Source organism: Podarcis raffonei, chromosome 1 (assembly GCF_027172205.1).
Source record: "Podarcis raffonei isolate rPodRaf1 chromosome 1, rPodRaf1.pri, whole genome shotgun sequence".
NCBI classification, from domain to species: domain Eukaryota; kingdom Metazoa; phylum Chordata; class Lepidosauria; order Squamata; family Lacertidae; genus Podarcis; species Podarcis raffonei.
Window position 1 is genome coordinate 10784279 of NC_070602.1, and position 17479 is coordinate 10801757.

The 17479-nt window shown below is 45.0% G+C and overlaps 1 protein-coding gene across 1 annotated transcript in view; it reads right to left on the reverse strand.

The window, feature by feature from the left end:
- The window catches only part of ESR2 (estrogen receptor 2), a 69222-nt gene extending 54434 nt beyond the window's left edge, over positions 1-14788 (reverse strand). The window contains exon 1 of the mRNA XM_053405211.1: positions 14441-14788. The gene's annotated coding sequence lies outside the window, so the exon portion shown is untranslated. The remainder of the gene's footprint in view (positions 1-14440) is intronic.
- Positions 14789-17479: the final 2691 nt, after the last annotated feature.

Sequence of the window (17479 nt, forward strand, 5' to 3'; positions counted from 1 at the left end):
TTAGTCATGCTGGCCACATGACCCAGAAGCTGTACGCCGGCTCCCTCGGCCAGTAAAGCGAGATGAGCGCCGCAACCCCAGAGTCGGTCACGACTGGACCTAACGGTCAAGGGTCCCTTTACCTTTACCCTGGCTAGTGGAATGCTCTCCTAAGGGAAGCTCACCTGGCACCAATATGGATAGCTTTTCCGTGCCAGGCAAATGCATTTTTTGTTCTCCCAGGCATTGGGGGACTGATTCATCTGCAGAAGACACCCATTTCCGGTCTGCGAAATTGTAGCCCTTTCAAGACTCTTAATCGCGGGGTCATGGGTTCAAATCCCACTTTGGGCAAAAGATTCCTGTACTGCAGGGGGTTGGACTAGATGACTCTCATGGACACAGGTGCCAACTCCCTGGGGCCCTGGGTGCCCGAGCACCCACAAAATTCCCCACAAAGGGGCCGGGCACCCACAAATTTCGGTGTCAGGAACATGCATGCTGCATGGTACCCATGGCCCCGGGCAGACACCGTTGCAGGGCCAAGTTGGCACTCCCGTTCATGGCCTCTTCCAGCTCTACAATTCTATGATTCACATCTATTTGACTCCCTAAGCAAGGCTGGGCTGGATGAATCCGAAGGCGGAATTAACATTGCCAGAAGAAATATCAACAACCTCAGATATGCAGATGACACAACTGTTAAGTTGTGGGTGAACATATCAGACGACACAGCGATTCTTCAAACAGCTCTTGTTTATTCACAGGCCAGAACAGAACTGAACTGAAGGGTTCAGCCAGCCTGCTTATATAGAACTCCACTAGAATGCAACAGTAACCATTTTCTGTAACTATCCAATCACTGAACGTCACTTTCGATCCCTTATTTGCATATGTGGACCTGAACTATCTACAGTATCCCCCTGCTGGCCCAGGGTGAGAACTTCACTACATAACAACCACCTTGATGGCAGAAAGTGAGGAGGAATTAAAGAACCTTTTAATGAGTATGAAAGAGGAGGGCGCAAAACATGGTCTGAAGCTCAACATAGAAAAAACCTAAGATCATGGCCACTGGTCCCATCATCTCCTGGCAAATAGAAGGGGAAGAAATGGAGGCAGTGAGAGATTTTACTTTCTTGGGCTCCATGATCACTGCAGATGGTGACAGCAGTCATGAAATTAAAAGACGCCTGCTTCTTGGGAGAAGGGCAATGACAAACCTAGACAGCATCTTAAAAAGCAGAGACATCACCTTGCCAACAAAGGTCCGTTTAGTTAAAGCTATGGTTTTCCCAGAAGTGATGTATGGAAGTGAGAGCTGGACCATTAACAAGACTGATCGCCGAAGAATTGATGCTTTTGAATTATGGTGCTGGAGGAGACTCTTGAGAGTCCCATGGACTGCAAGAAGATCAAACCTATCCATTCTTAAGGAAATCAGCCCTGAGTGCTCACTGGAAGGACAGATCCAAGACTTTGGCCACCTCATGAGAAGAGAAGACTCCCTGGAAAAGCCCTGATGTTAGGAAAGATTGAGGGCACAAGGAGAAGAAGAAGAAGAGTTTGGATTTGATATCCCGCTTTTCACTCCCTTTAAGGAGTCTCAAAGCGGCTAACATTATCCTTTCCCTTCCTCCCCCACAACAAACACTCTGTGAGGTGAGTGGGGCTGAGAGACTTCAAAGAAGTGTGACTGGCCCAAGGTCACCCAGCAGCTGCATGTGGAGGAGCGGAGACGCGAACCCGGTTCCCCAGATTATGAGACTACTGCTCTTAACCACTACACCACGCTGGCTCTCAGAAGGGGACGACAGAGGACGAGATGGTTGGACAGTGTTTTCGAAGCTACCAGCATGAGTTTGACCAAACTGCGGGAGGCAGTGGAAGACAAGAGTGCCTGGCGTGCTCTGGTCCATGGGATCACGAAGAGTCAGACGCGACTAAACGACTATACAGCAACAAAAGCAAGAAAGCCAGCTTCCTGGCAGGATCACCAGCCTCGTTCTGGAAGCCAAAGCGATACATCTCAGCTCTCAAAGGAACTAGAGCAATCTCCTAGGTTTTGTTGTTGTTGCAAGGAGAAGAACTCGGCCTGCTCCATCTCTTCTTGATTCAAAAGCCCTTGATACAAGAACAAAAATCTATCTGTATGTCCACCACAGACAGTGAGCACACCAACCCAAACCCCACATGCAATAATCCAAGAATCCAAACCGTGTCACAAAACGATACAACATCACTTAGCATGATACTCTCACTGTTATATTTTTTACCAGCCAAAGTATTCAGATTAATTCCTATTAGCCTTTCTGGGCTGCGTCCCCACCCCCCACCCTGGTTGCTTAATATACTGACATTGCTTAATTACAGTAGATGGTAAGTTTTCAAGGTCTAGTCTGTTAAACTGATTAAAAAAAGAATATGCAGGTAAAAAATTCAAAACTTGGCCCGTGCTGCAGAGAAATTGGTTTTAGACATTGGCCCCCTGCTTCTGCAAACACCGATGGTCACTGCGACCTGCACAGTGTACTTATTTGAACCACACCCAACAGTTTTCTGCGCAAGTATATCCTTATCGTATATTTGATGTCCAAATTTTGGGCTTCAATTCCTTCCAAAGAGACAAATCTATTAAATCCAGCCTGTGAGTCATATTTGCACAACTTTAAACCCGAGAGTTGTGTCAATATAAAGGAATCCATGCGCGACATTACCAGTTTTATTGTGTGTGGTTTTTTTTTGTGGGGACGGTGTTACCTGCTTAAGAACAAATTTAGCCATTAGTTTAAGAAAAGCACATCTTTATGCAGGGGTTTATTTCAATCGGTTGTAATATTGGCCTTTCTCAGGAGCTGCAGTAATGTCCCATAGATGCTGGGTAGCTAGGCAATCTTCAAAGCTTTGGAGGTTTCAAGGCCGACAGTCTCAGCCTGAGACCTTGCCAGCAGGAAGATATCAGCCACGATAAGCTGCTTCTCAGCATCAGGAGACAAAATATTTCCTGCTACTGATATTTGCTCCCACAGTCTCCTTTAATCAGAAATGCTTTATAATTTCTTCTCCTTTCCCCTCTCCTCCCAGCCACTCCTCTCTTATATGCCAAGGCGGGGGGAGGGAGAGACGCACAATCCACAATATTTTTATTAGGACCAACTGCAACGTCAGAGAACAGAGAGGAAGCTTCCCAGAACTCTTAATCAGGCTGGATTTTAAGCAAAGTTAGGATGGTGCTGGCGGGGTGAGCAAAACCTTTTTTATGCTGAAGCCACAAAGTGGCTAGACTTTTAGGAGTGCTCCACTATGGAAGATAAATTACAATACTATTTCTGACTCCTTCTTTTCTTTAAGATGGGTCATAGGAGGAGATATCCGACTTAGACTGGCTGGAAGGCACATAGAATCATAGAATTCTTAGAGCTGGAAGGGACCCCGAGGGTCATCTAGTCCAACTCCCTGCAAGGCAGGAATCTTTTGCCCAATGTGGAATTCGAACTCATGACCCTGAGATTAAGAGTCTCGTGCTCTACTGACTGAGCTATCCCAGGACAATGCAGCAAGCTTGGTGAAGCTCAGATGATCTCAACCTGCTGAGTGCCTGGATGGAAGACTAGCTGGAAATCCTATGAACCTTCATTATATTTAGATCGTTGTGGCGCTGTGGGTTAAAGCCTCAGCGCCTAGGACTTGCCGACCAAAAGGTCGGCGGTTCGAATCCACGCGGCGGGGTGCGCTCCCGTCGTTCGGTCCCAGCGCCTGCCAACCTAGCAGTTCGAAAGCACCCTGGGGTGCAAGTAGATAAATAGGGACCGCTTACCAGCGGGAAGGTAAACGGCGTTCCATGTGCTGCGCTGGCTCGCCAGATGCAGCTTGTCACACTGGCCACGTGACCCGGAAGTGTCTCCGGACAGCACTGGCTCCCGGCCTATAGAGTGAGATGAGCGCACAACCCTAGAGTCTGGCAAGACTGGCCCGTACGGGCAGGGGTACCTTTACCTTTACCTAAACTGCCTTGGGTGGGACGCGGGTGGCGCTGTGGTCTAAACCACAGAGCCCAGAAGGTTGGCGGTTCAAATCCCCGCGACGGGGTGAGCTCCCGTTGCTCGGTCCCTGCTCCTGCCAACCTAGCAGTTCGAAAGCATGTCAAAGTGCAAGTAGATAAATAGGTACCGCTCCAGCGGGAAGGTAAACAGCGTTTCCGTGTGCTGCTCTGGTTCGCCAGAAGTGGCTTAGTCCTGCTGGTCACATGACCCAGAAGCTGTACACCGGCTCCCTCGGCCTATAGAGTCAGATGAGTGCACAACCCCAGAGTCGTCCGCGACTGGACCTAATGGTCAGGGGTACCGTTACCTTTAAGTTGCCTTGAGCTGGCTTTTGCCTAGAAAGGCAGGGTGCAAATCTTTAGAATAAACATACAAGCAGTGCCTTAAACCCCCTGGGTGTAAATGAGGATGGGGTAGAATTGGATTCAGTTCATATATAAAGGTGAACCTACCTAATACACATTTTCCAATGCAGTAAATGAATTGAAACATCTTCCAAACTTCTCATCTCCCTGAATTTTGCAATGCAGTTCTCTAGGCAGGTCATGTGCAAAAAAATGGAAATTGACTTAGATATAAATCCAGAAAAATAACCATGTTTCAGCGGTGGACCGGAAACAGTCTGAGCTACCTGAATGCTCCAGCAGTTCTCATGTAAAGGTAAAGGGACCCCTGACCATTAGGTCCAGTTGTGGACGACTCTGGGGTTGCGGCGCTCATCTCGCTTTACAGGCCAAGGGAGCCGGGGTACAGCTTCTGGGTCATGTGGCCAGCATGACTAAGCCGTATTCTGGTGAACCAGAGCAGCGCATGGAAACGCCATTTACCTTCCCGCCGGAGCGGTACCTATTTATCTACTTGCACTTTGACGTGCTTTCGAACTCCTAGGTTGGCAGGAGCAGGGACCGAGCAACGGGAGCTCACCCCGTCGCGGGGATTCGAAGCGCCGACCTTCTGATCAGCAAGTCCTAGGCTCTGTGGTTTAACCCACAGCACCACCCGCATCCCAAGTTCCCATGTATTCCTTGTTTAATACAGGGATTTGGAATTCGTGGCCCTCCAGATGTTGTTGGACTATAACTCCCATCCTCCTTGACCATTGGCCATACTGGTAGGGAGTTGATGGGAGTTGAAGTCCAGCAACATCTGAAGGACTATGTATACATGGGGTTCTTGGTGATGTTAGCCATCCCTTCAATTTAAAAAATAAACACCAGGTGTGCCTTTTCTTTTGAAGTATAAGTGATTCTTCGAAACAAGGCACATTCCCTAGCCAACAATAGCTATGGCTTAAGGTTGGCTAGCAATAGAGAGCAACAAGCCATGGCCTGTTTCATCCATAACAGGAAACCATAATTTTCTGGTTTGTTTATTCCTCTGGGGAAGGAGCAACAAGAGAATGATCAGGCAGCACATACCAGCACACCTGTCTTTCACAATATATCACAATAAGCTAGAAAGTCTGGCTTCTACCATTATATGCACATGGGGCCAAAGTGCCTGCTATTTTTATATTTGGTCTTTCTTCTTGCCTCTAGGTGGAGTCCAGACTGCCACTATGTACAGGTGGGATTCAATGGCATGCCAGCAGGGTCAGGTGGTACAATTAAAGTTGATTTTGAAGCTCTAGTGCTTCCTTGGAAAACCTGTTTATTTATGAGCACAATTCAAAGTGTTGGTGTTGACCTTTAAAGCCCTAAACGGCCTTGGTCCAGTATACCTGAAGGAGCGTCTCCACCCCCATCGTTCAGCCCAGACACTGAGGTCCGCGCCGAGGGCCTTCTGGTGCTTCCCTCGCTGCAGGAAGTCAAGTTACAGGGAACCAGGCAGAGGGCCTTCTCGGTAGTGGCACCTGCCCTGTGGAACGCCCTCCCGTCAGATGTCAAAGAGATAAACAACTACCTAACATTCAGAAGACATCTGAAGGCAGCCCTGTTCAGGGAAGTTTTTAATGTGTGACATTTTAGTGTTTTTTTGGTCTTTGTTGGAAGCCGCCCAGAGTGGCTGGGGAAACCCAGCCAGATGGGCGGGGTAAAAATAATAAATTATTATTATTATTATTATTATTATTATTATTATTATTATTATTATTATTAGAAGGAATCATAGAATTGTAGAATTGTAGAGTTGGAAGGGACCCTGAGGGTCATCTAGTCCAACCCCCTGCAATGCAGGAATCTCAGTTTAAAGCATCCATGACAGATGGCCATCCAACCTCTGCTTGAAAACCTCCAAGGAAGGAGAGTCAACCACTCCCCTTGGGAATCTGGCCAACTGCTCCTACCACCAGAAAAGTCTTCTGAATGTGTAGCCAGAATCTCCTTTCTTGTGACTTAAATCCACTAGTTTGGGTCCTACCTGCCAGAGCAGGGGAAAACAAACTTGCCCCATCTTCCATGTGACAGCCCTTAAGATATTTGAAGATGGCTTCCTCTCAGTCTCCTCTTTTCCAGGCTAAACATACCCAATTCCCTCAACCATCCCTCATCAGGCTTGGTTTCCAGACCCTTGATCATCCCCCCCCCAAAAAAAAATATTATTGGTTTTCTCTTATAATACACAAACATAAACACAGAAAAAAACATTACATTTAACACAACATAAAAAACTTAGCAACAATAAAAATGCAAAAGATAAAAGAATAATTTCTTCTTCTTCTTATTCCCTGGTATATTTACATTGCTAGAAGACTTCCTCGACACCTTCCAATCTGAATTTCATAACACATATTTAGCAGTTCCCAATTTCATATTTGTAACATCAATATCCTCTTTCATTACAAACTTCTTATCCTTACTTCCAATTATAGACCCTTGATCATTTTGGTTGCCCTCCTCTGCCCACGTTCCAGCTTGTCAACATCCTTCCTAAATTGTGGCACCCAGAACTAGACACAGTATTTCAGGTGTGTTCTGACCAAGGCAGAACAGAGCAGTACTATTACCTCTCTTGGTCAGACACTAGACTTCTGTTGGTGCAGCCTGGAACAGTGTTAGCTTCTTTTGCTGCCGCATCACACGGTTGACTCATGTTAAGCTTATGTTTCACTAAAACCCCTAGATCTGATGATATATAACGAATTGAAAAAGGTATTTAAATATACCTTCTTGAAGAAACCAGAGGCCTTTCTCTTGGGCATGGCTGGCCAAGTGGTGCCAAAGAAGGATAGAACTTTTTTTATGTATGCTACAACAGCAGCAAGAATACTCATCGCAAAGTATTGGAAGACGCAAGATCTACCCACTCTGGAAGAATGGCAGATGAAGCTGATTGACTGTATGGGACTGGCAGAATTGACTGGCAGAATTGACGAGCAGAATCCGTGACCAGGGAGAAGAGTCGGCTGAAGAAGACTGGAAAAAAATTAAGGACTATTTACAGAAATACTGTAAAACTAATGAAAGTTAAATGGTGTTGGATTGAAACTGAGGGGTTTCTAGCTGTAATGATATAAAGGAACATAGATGGGGGAAAAAAGGGTTTGAAAAATAAGGTAATGTTATAAGCTGTAATGCTTTAAATGAAGGATTTGCTGAACAAATAACCTTAATTGGGATACAAGGAGGAGAAGTATGAGGAGGTCTGAGAAATTTGTTATTTAAAAGTATGATATATGAACTTTATGTTTTTGTTAATGTTTTTGTTTGTTCTGTTTTTGTTTGTTTGTTTAAAAAAATTGGAAAATTTAATAAATATTCTTTAAAAAAAAGAGAGAGAGAGTCAGGAGTGAACAGCAGAAAGCTTTGGGATTAGGCTCTCTGAGAACAGAGAGTCAGTTTCAGGAACACAGTAAGAATCAATACTTTGGCGAGCTCCGTGGTGCAGCTGTGTCCTGATATCACTCCCTCCAACAGCGAACTCTGTGCTGCCATGCAAACAGGAACAGAGCCACAACTGAGAAGCCTGTTTGTAACTGCTTGTAATATTGCATTTTTAAAATTATTGTTTGGGGAAACCCTGGTCTAGAATGCTATTTACATGCTGAGTGCTGAGCACTAAGGTCTTTTAATAAGAAAACAAAATTTATCAAAAATAGATGGCCAAGTGTTCAAAATCTTGACAGGAACCCAAATGGGGGAAAACCTGGTGGAGAAAAAGACGACTTGGCATTTCTGTCCAAAAGAGATACAGTGGTACCTCAGGTTAAGAACTTAATTCGTTCCGGAGGTCTGTTCTTAACCTGAAACTGTTCTTAACCTGTGGTACCACTTTAGCTAATGGGGCCTCCCACTGCTGCCACCGCACAATTTCTGTTCTCATCCTGAAGCAAAGTTCTTTACCTGAGGTACTATTTCTGGGTTAGCGGAGTCTGTAACCTCAAGCGTATGTAACCTGAAGCATCTGTAACCCAAGGTACCACTGTAAATGCAAATCCTGCCAGGTTCAGAAATCTCATGAGATCCCATTCACTCCGTGACTGTATGACGCAGCGTCCTGTCAGAGGCCTGGTGCATCCATCCCAAAGCTCAGGAGGCTTCTGCCGTCTTAAACAACCCAACAGTAAAATCAGCAGCAACTAGGCCCCTGACAACCTTCAAAAACCTCCTTCTAACAACAAAGGGAAACGGTAAAGGGATGGTATCCGCAATATACAAAATACTACTCCAAAATCCCGCAAATCCCCTAGACGCAATAAAAAAATATGGGAGAATGACATAGGCTATGAGATTAACCCCACTCAATGGACCAGAATGTGGTCTAAACCCCCTTTTAAATCCATATCAACGAAAAGAAAAGAACTCTCTCTGAAACTCACCTACAGGTGGTACCTAACACCAAGAAAAGTAGCGATAATATGCCCAGGAACCTCACCAAAATGCTGGAGAGGGTGCACCTCCACAGGCACATACCTCCACATGTGGTGGGAGTGCCCCAAAATCCAACTACTCTGGACAACAGCCACACGAGAAATATGTAAAATAAGCAAGTATTAGACACCCCAGAATTGGCCCTACTAAACATTTTCCAAGACAACAATGCCCATTTACACCACAAAGAACTCATAACCCACCTACTTTCAGCAGCCAGAAACACCATAACCAGACACTGGAGAGACCTGTCAGGAGTAAGCATGGACCAATGGTACCAAATAGTATGGGAAACAGCCCTACTAGAAAAATTAACCAATAAACTGAAACTGACATGGGGACAAACAGAAGAAGACGCCTTTACCCTGGTATGGCTCCCCTTTATCACATACACAGCCCAACAAGACAATGACACATACTTTATCACATACACAGCCCAACAAGACAATGACAATAATCCACCAACAGCATACAAATCAATATGGCTAACCCACTCACACACGAAAACAAAGATCACCACAGCCAACCACAAATGAACAGCCACACCCTAGGCCAACTCCAACCTCTCTCACCACCAAAGGACCACAAGTGAACAGCACAAGCAACACTGACACCAAACCCTACATACATTAAGCATAATAGAAACATTGCCACCCAACCCCAACCCCACCCATCTTCCCCTCCCCCTCCCCCTAATGTCTCAACAAATGAAACGGATTTGTAAAAATGTTAGATGGAAAAAATACGAGAGACATTACACATACTTCTGTAAAACAAGAAAATCTTTAACATGTGTGATGTCACGCACACAACACCATTCCCTCCTCCAATTGCTCTTGCATGCTGGCACCTCTGACCTTAACTATTCCCCTGCGAAAAAATTTCACTGCACGCCACTGGCAACGCAATAGCTCCCTGCTTGGCTTAAAGCAGCAAAGCAGAACCCTGGCAAGAGCCCTAGTAAGTTCAGACTTGCCCAAGGCCATAGTGGGAGCTTTGTGACTGGGCAGGGATATGGAGCTTCATTCAAACCCAGCGCTGCCTCAAACACCCACCCCACTCCACTCCAGCATTGATGGGACACAAATCTTTGAAGCATCATGCATAATTTTGCCTTCATAGAATCTTAGAGCTGGAAGAGACCCCAGGGGTCATCTAGTCCAACCCCCTGCAATGCAGGAATCTCAGCTAAAGCGTCCATAGCAGGTGACCATTCCACCTCTGCTTAGAAACCTCCAAGGATGGAGAGTACATTGCCTCCCATGGGACTCTGCTCCACTGCCAAACAGCTCTGACTGCCAGAAAGTTCTTCCTGATGTTTAGTCAGAATCTCTTTTCTTGTAACTTAAATTCACTAATTCGGGTCCTACCTGCCAGAGCAGGAGAAAACAAGCTTGCTTCACCTTCCGTGCGACAGCCGTTTAGATATTTAAAGATGGCTACCATATCTCGTCTCAGTCCCCTCTTTTCCAGGCTAAACATACCCAATTCCCACAACCATTCCTCATAAGGCTTGGTTTCCAGACCCTTGATCATCTTGGTCGCCTTCCTCTGCACACCTTCCAGCTTGTCAACATATCTTTCTTAAACTGCAGCACCCAGAACTAGATACAGTATTTCAGGTGTGTTCTGACCAAGGCAGAATAGAGCAGTACTATTACCTCTCTTGATCAGACACTAGACTTCTGTTAATGCAGCCTGGAACAGCGTTAGCTTGTTTTGCTGCTGCATCACACGGTTGACTCATGTTAAGCTTATGGTTCTCCAAGACCCCTAGATCCCTTTTTCACATGTACTGCTAGTAAGCCAGGTGCCCCCCATCCTATATTTGTGCATCCGGTTCTTCCTGCCTAAGTGCAGAACCTTACATTTGTCCCTATTGAAATTCGTTTTGTTAGCTTGCGCCCAGTTCTCCAATCTGTTAAGGTCATACTGAATTCTGATTCTGTCTTCTGCAGCATTAGCTACCCCTCCCAGTTTGGTGTCATCTGCAAATTTGATGAGCATCCCCTCAATTCCTGTTTCAAGCTTTAACTCAAATTTGAAATTCAGATCAGTTCAAAATGTATATTAGGGTTTCAGAAAGGTAGCCGTGTTGGTCTGCCATAGTCAAAACAAAAAAAAAATTTCTTTCCAGTAGCACCTTAAAGACCAACTAAGTTAGTTCTTGGTATACCAAGAACTAACTTAGTTGGTCTTTAAGGTGCTACTGGAAGGAAAAAAAATTTTTATATTAGGGTTTGTTTGTTTTTTTATTTGTGTGTTTGTTTGTTTGTGTTGCTGGTGGTGTGTGCGTTTGTGTGTTTAACTGATGGCCAAGAACTAATGAGAGGTAAGAGTCCTGGTAATCTACTTTGAAGAGGCTGGCGGATTTTAGCATGTGCCAGCCCATAGTCTACTGCATCTAGAGCCAAGTCTAGCATCTCTCTCCTTTTCTGAAAAAAGAAAGAGCAAAAATATTGACACGAGGTCTCGAAAACTTATTAATTACAATCCTTAACTGTGCATTTGTGTTCATGTACCTACTCAGGAATAAGTCCATGTTTGTCACGGAGCTTAACTCCCTCCCAGGTATTAATTATTAGTATTAGTATTAGTATTAGTATTAGTATTTCTACCCCGCCCATTTGGCTGGGTTTCCCTAGCACCACTCTGGGTGGCTTTCAACAGAACATTAAAAACATGTGGTACATTTAAAAACATTAAAGGTACATGTGGATAAAACAGCAGCCTCTGGAGGATAAAAGAATTATACTGTCTTGTTGGGATAAAAGAAGACCCTGTGGTGTCTGAAATCTGATCCTTCCAAAAGGCACTGGAGATAAATTCATTTTCAAAATATTATTTAAAAAAAACCTCTTTAAGCCATTTCCCACCTGAGGTGATTTATTAAGATTATAGGAAGCAGCCCCGTACTGAGCCACACCATTGGTCCATCCAGCCCAGTACTGTCAACACGGACAGGCAGCAGCTCTCCAATGACTCAGGCTGCTATAAGCGGAGATGGGATAGAAACAGGAGCCTTTTGCATCCAAGGCAGGTGCTTCCCACTTAGCTACGGCTCTTCCTCCTTATTTTGGCACTTGCTTTTCCTTGTTTTTATCTTGCTATTTGTATTGTCATGGCAAAACGCCCCAGGAATTTTGACTTTCGGGGCGGCATGGAAATGTTTTGAATAAATAAACAAATAATGCATAGATACATGCTGTGAAAGCCCACCTAGGTTTCTGCTCTCCCTGCACTGCTAGCTTGTCTGGTTTTTGCTTTGTCCTCCTCGAATCGAGAAGGCTGCAAGCAGGAAGGGGTCCCAACAAGCTGGTTTGCCATTAGATGGCTGCATATCATTGCTCAGGTTGTCTTGCAAACCAGGATAGGACCCCCGCATTTCTGCATACTCCAAGGAGACACAATTTCTCGGGCTCGTCCAAACTTCTTCTTTTTTTCCAGGGACTGGATCTCTGCCCAACTATTTGCCATTTTTATCATTGGCATTCCAAAAATGTGAACGCACACACATTGTGATTCAGCGGAGTATTAAAAATAAAAGAGACGGCTGCAAAATTATATAATAAACATAGGCTGCGCTGCATGGATCCGGAACCATGAACCCTTTTAACTGATGTGATCAGTTAGCCCAAAACGCTACCTTGAGGTTTAATCCTACAATCTCTACATCTCTGTGTCGCATAGAAAGGCTCTGTGTCACATAGAAATTGCATCTCGACCTTTTGCCACACTGGGCTTCTCCAAATAAGTGGACTGAGTAATCGTCTGAGTAGCCTTTGTCAGGGAGGAACATATGAGTAAGGATGGTGTACATTTTGTAAGGGAGGGGGGCTTTACCTGCATCAATACCTCTACCCGCTTTAAACAAGCGGGAAATTGTGAGGTTCAAGTACACAGTGCACATGAAGCCACCTTTGTCTGTGCCAAACCATTGGTTGTGCTAACTCAGTATATTGCTGCAACCTTTGGTTGGATATGGCTTCCCAGGGACTTGGGTAAAGATGTGTGGGATTGAACCAGAGATCTGCAGCAGACAGCGCATAAGCTGTGACCCCCCTCCCTCGTGGAAAGGCTATGAAAAACGGTAATGAAGCCAAGCCCTAAGAGGGCAGGATTCGAACCCTCACCTTTCAATGCCCCACTGCTGCAAAGACACAACCTTTCAAGGCATCGCTAGCAATTGCACAAAGCCCCTGGCGTGGCGTAAGAGGGAATCGTCACCTGTCCTGAGATCACCGTGGCACAGAGTGGGCTACAACTCCAAGAAATAGCCACAGAAGATGTGTATTGGATGCATATAAGACTATGCCTTGGAGACAGGTTTCCAGTGCAAGGAGGACTCCCAGAGGAGCCATGTGATACAGTTAAAAGGAGGCTTCTTCTGAGCACGTACAGAGTAGCCACAACAAGCCCCCCCCCCCTTCGACTTTCTTAGCAGGGATGTGAGGGATTCGAGGATGTGACCTTCAAGTCTGTGCCTCTCTGTTTTAGGAAGCATACACACTGGGCAAGATCCAGCCAGGGCTAAACGATTTGGAGTCCCATTGGTTTCAATGGAAGTGAGTTAAGTAACAGCTTAAGTTTCCTACTGACATCAATGGGACTTGGAGACATTTTACGGTGAGCAAATTGTGCCCAATGTGTGATTTCCCCTCAGATCTGGAAGGTATTTTTGTACCCAGCAGTTAAGAGACCGGTTTACAGTCTGCTGCTACTTCCATACGGTGGAATTAGGAATTAATGAGGCATTCGTAGAATGGATGAGGAATTGGTGAAATTAATTAATTGGGAATGCCATTGCATTAACCCCTTTCATAACATTCCTTAAAAAAAAGAGTGGAGCATAGATACAAAGGCTGAAAAAACTCATCCCAATGGCCTTCCAACTCAGAAGTAATCTCCATTGAACTCAATGAGGAGTATTCCAGAGTTATTTGTATATAGGATTACATATTTAATTTCCCCCACCGCTCAGACTGGGCTCAAGGCAAAAATCACTGCTCCACATCTTTATAATGGATTTGAGTAATTTTTGCCCAAATAAACTCCAGTGAAACAGGAAACTCCAAGCATATGAAAAAATAAATTATTTGGCTTTTCTCTCATTCATATCCAGTTTCCCCATCATTTTGGTTAAAGTATTCACGTGAGTTTTTGAACACTTGTGCCATCCCCAGTCTTTCTTCTTCAGGTGTCATTTAAACACACACACACACACACACACACACACACACACACACACGTACACACGTACACGGAAGCAAACCACAAATGACTTAAGTAACAAACTTTAGCAATTTTTTCTAGACAACTTTAAGAGTTACAAAATCTGAAAATTCTGAAATGGTCCTGAGAAAGGCCATTTTGAGCTTTCTAAATCTAACTGTCCTCTTTCCAGAATTATTATCAATCAAATCAACAATAGCATCATTTATTGCTCTCCCATACCCCTTTCCATGATCCATTACCTAGCAATCATTTATATTCTCTCTCTCTCTCTCTCTCTCTCTCTCTCTCTCTCTCTCTCTCTCTCTGTTTCATTCACTCATACACAATCTCTCTCTATATGTATTAAAATTCACACAGCTCAATACAAGCACCTACCTGAGTGCTTTTGAATGGATCGTTCTTGACTCTGCAATTACTGGGAACGTATTAAACCCGAGCCAGCATTTCCGAGTTTCCTTTTTTTGCTTCCTTTTTGCCTCACCAGAGCAACAGCTGTATCCAAGACCGGCTCCGGCAGCACACCGCTCAGCCTCCGTGGGCTCAAATACCAGCTGCTCCGGAGCGGTATCTTGTCAGCTAGTGAGCGCGCACACACGCACACATGCAGACGCCCGGTGTTTTCTTTCCCCGGCAAAAGCAACAGCTTCGTTGAAGTTCCCCTCCTCCTTCCCTGACATGACAAATTTCAGGAGCTTCTTAGTCACTGCCTGCTCTAGTGCCCAGCCTTGTCTGTGCTCGTTCCAAACTAGTCTATCCTCGTAGACACTGCCAGGATAATCTATTATCTGACAACACAGACCTAATTACCAAAGGAAACATTTGAATCACGCTTTCCAAGTGTCCTTAACCAGGGACAGGTCCCTGTGTATTTTATTTATATATTTATTTAAGGGTGTGCTGGTGGTAAAAAAAACTCTCCCTTCTATTCCTCGAGAGAGGGGGAGTTGGGGAGGGAATTTTTTTATTTATTTAGTAAGTTTGCAACTGTGCCCTGACAGAATGCAATAGAAGTCTTCCGTTTGGTTAAATTTGGTAAAATTTGATTCCGCACACAGGCTGCATTAACCTTGGAGTAAGTCTCCTTAGGGACGCGGGTGGCGCTGTGGGTTAAACCACAGAGCCTAGGACTTGCCGATCAGAAGGTCGGCAGTTCGAATCCCTGCGACCGGGTGAGCTCCTGTTGCTCGGTCCCTGCTCCTGCCCACCTAGCAGTTCGAAAGCACGTCAAAGTGCAAGTAGATAAATAGGTACCGCTCTGGCGGGAAGGTCAATGGCGTTTCCATGCGCTGCTCTGGTTTGCCAGAAGCGGCTTAGTCATGCTGGCCACATGACCCGGAAGCTGTACACCGGCTCTCTCGGCCAATAAAGCAAGATGAGCGCCGCAACCCCAGAGTCGGTCAGGACTGGACCTAATGGTCAGGGATCCCTTTACCTTTACTCAAGTCTCCTTAAACTCAGTGGGACTTACTTCTGAGCAGGCATGCACGGGATTGCACATGAATGCATGAACGTAACACCAGCGGGCTGCTTCCAAACTTTCACCCTCACCCATAACTGCCCCTCGATGTGATAAATGTCGCTGGATGTGCTTGAGTGGCAGAAGCCATTCTAGATATTCATTGCAGCCAGATCCTCACTATGAGACTGAATGGTAAGGATGGGAAAGAAACGCAGTTCTGATCACATTTAAAGGCGGACTTACTTAATTTGCACTTCCTGGAGCAATGTGTCACCTGAAACACGTCTCTCTTTTGAAATTTGCACCTCTCTGAATTTTGCAGTGCAGTATCTCCAGCCATGGGGACGCAGGTGGTGCTGTGGGTTAAACCACAGAGCCTAGGACTTGCCGATCAGAAGGTCAGCGGTTCGAATCCCCGTGACGGGTTGAGCTCCCGTTGCTCGGTCCCTGCTCCTGCCAACTTGGCAGTTCGAAAGCATGTCAAAGTGCAAGTAGATAAATAGGTACCACTCCGGCGGGAAGGTAAACGGCATTTCTATGCGCTGCTCTGGTTCGCCAGAAGCGGCTTAGTCATGCTGGCCACATGACCCAGAAGCTGTACACCGGCTCCCTCAGCCAATAAAGTGAGATATGCACCGCAACCCCAGAGTCGGCCACGACTGGACCTAATGGTCAGGGGTCTCTTTACCTTTTTTATCTCCAGCCATGGTAATGTAGATAAAAAATGTGTTTGCTAGGGGGGAAACACACATAAAAATGCACACGTTGGTGGAAAGTATCCTACAAAAGTGAATTACCTTGGGGGAAATTGCTTGCAAAAATGCACCTCCTGGGCAAAATTGCATTTAAAAATTAAATATCAGGAGAATGTCACACTAAAAGTCATGAAGATTATTTTTAAAATGCAGATTGATGTGGAGATGTGGAGAACAGGACTTAAGATTGGAAGAGTAGACCTAGATTGACAGATTCATCCATCCCTACAGACTGGACAGTCTTATGTTTCTTCGAAGAGCAGGGGTGTGTGTGTGTGTGTGTGTGTGTGTGTGTGTGTGTGTGTGACTGTTCTAGTCCATTTCATGCAGAGCCAGCAAAGAAATGCCATCAGCAATGTGCAAAAGGAGGGCACACTTTAGTTGGAGAATGCACGGGGGCAGTGAAGGTTAGAAGTACACAAGGATGTCCGTATTTTCATCTGTGCCAAAAGGTCTGGCATTATTGTTGCTTAGGCTGCTGGGTATTTTTAATAGGTTTTTGCATGTTCATTATTATAATATGTAATTTTTTATTCACAAAACTTCAGGGAGGTGCTTTGACAATGAGCAGTAGCCTCACTAAGGAAGAGACCTAATATAAACTCCCCATAAGCTCTGTGCAAGCAAATCAGGCCAAATGATCAATAAACAGGCCTTCCGGAGGAGCCCTTCCACAGCCAGGGCACCACTACAGAGAAGGCCCTGCAGCAATCCCTTACATCTACTGCCCCACAATCCGAGGTCAGTTGATTGGGGAAGAGGAAATCTGACAGATACTTGTTTTCCGGATAGGCATAGGGGAGAAATCTGATCCATTTCACATTAAAGGTGAAGCTACATAATTTGCACTTTCCAGATAAAGTACATGCACCCGAACACAGCCATTCTTTGAAATTCACGCACCTCTCCAGTGCAATTCTCCAGCAAAATTAAGTGTACAAAAATGCATATAGCAGCGTAATGTACATATTTCAGGAAAATAACACGCAAAAATGCATTATGTTAAGGATCCATTGCTTTGCAAAATTATGTGAATATTAGGCAAAATTCCATACAGAATTAGATATATAAGTAGAATTTTGCACTAAAACCCTGATGAATTTTCAGAAGGGCTTAAAAAAAAAATCAGACTGCTGATGTGCAAATCAACTAAACTGGATACTGGAAAAATGAGAAGATAAGAGAAACTAAAATTGACAG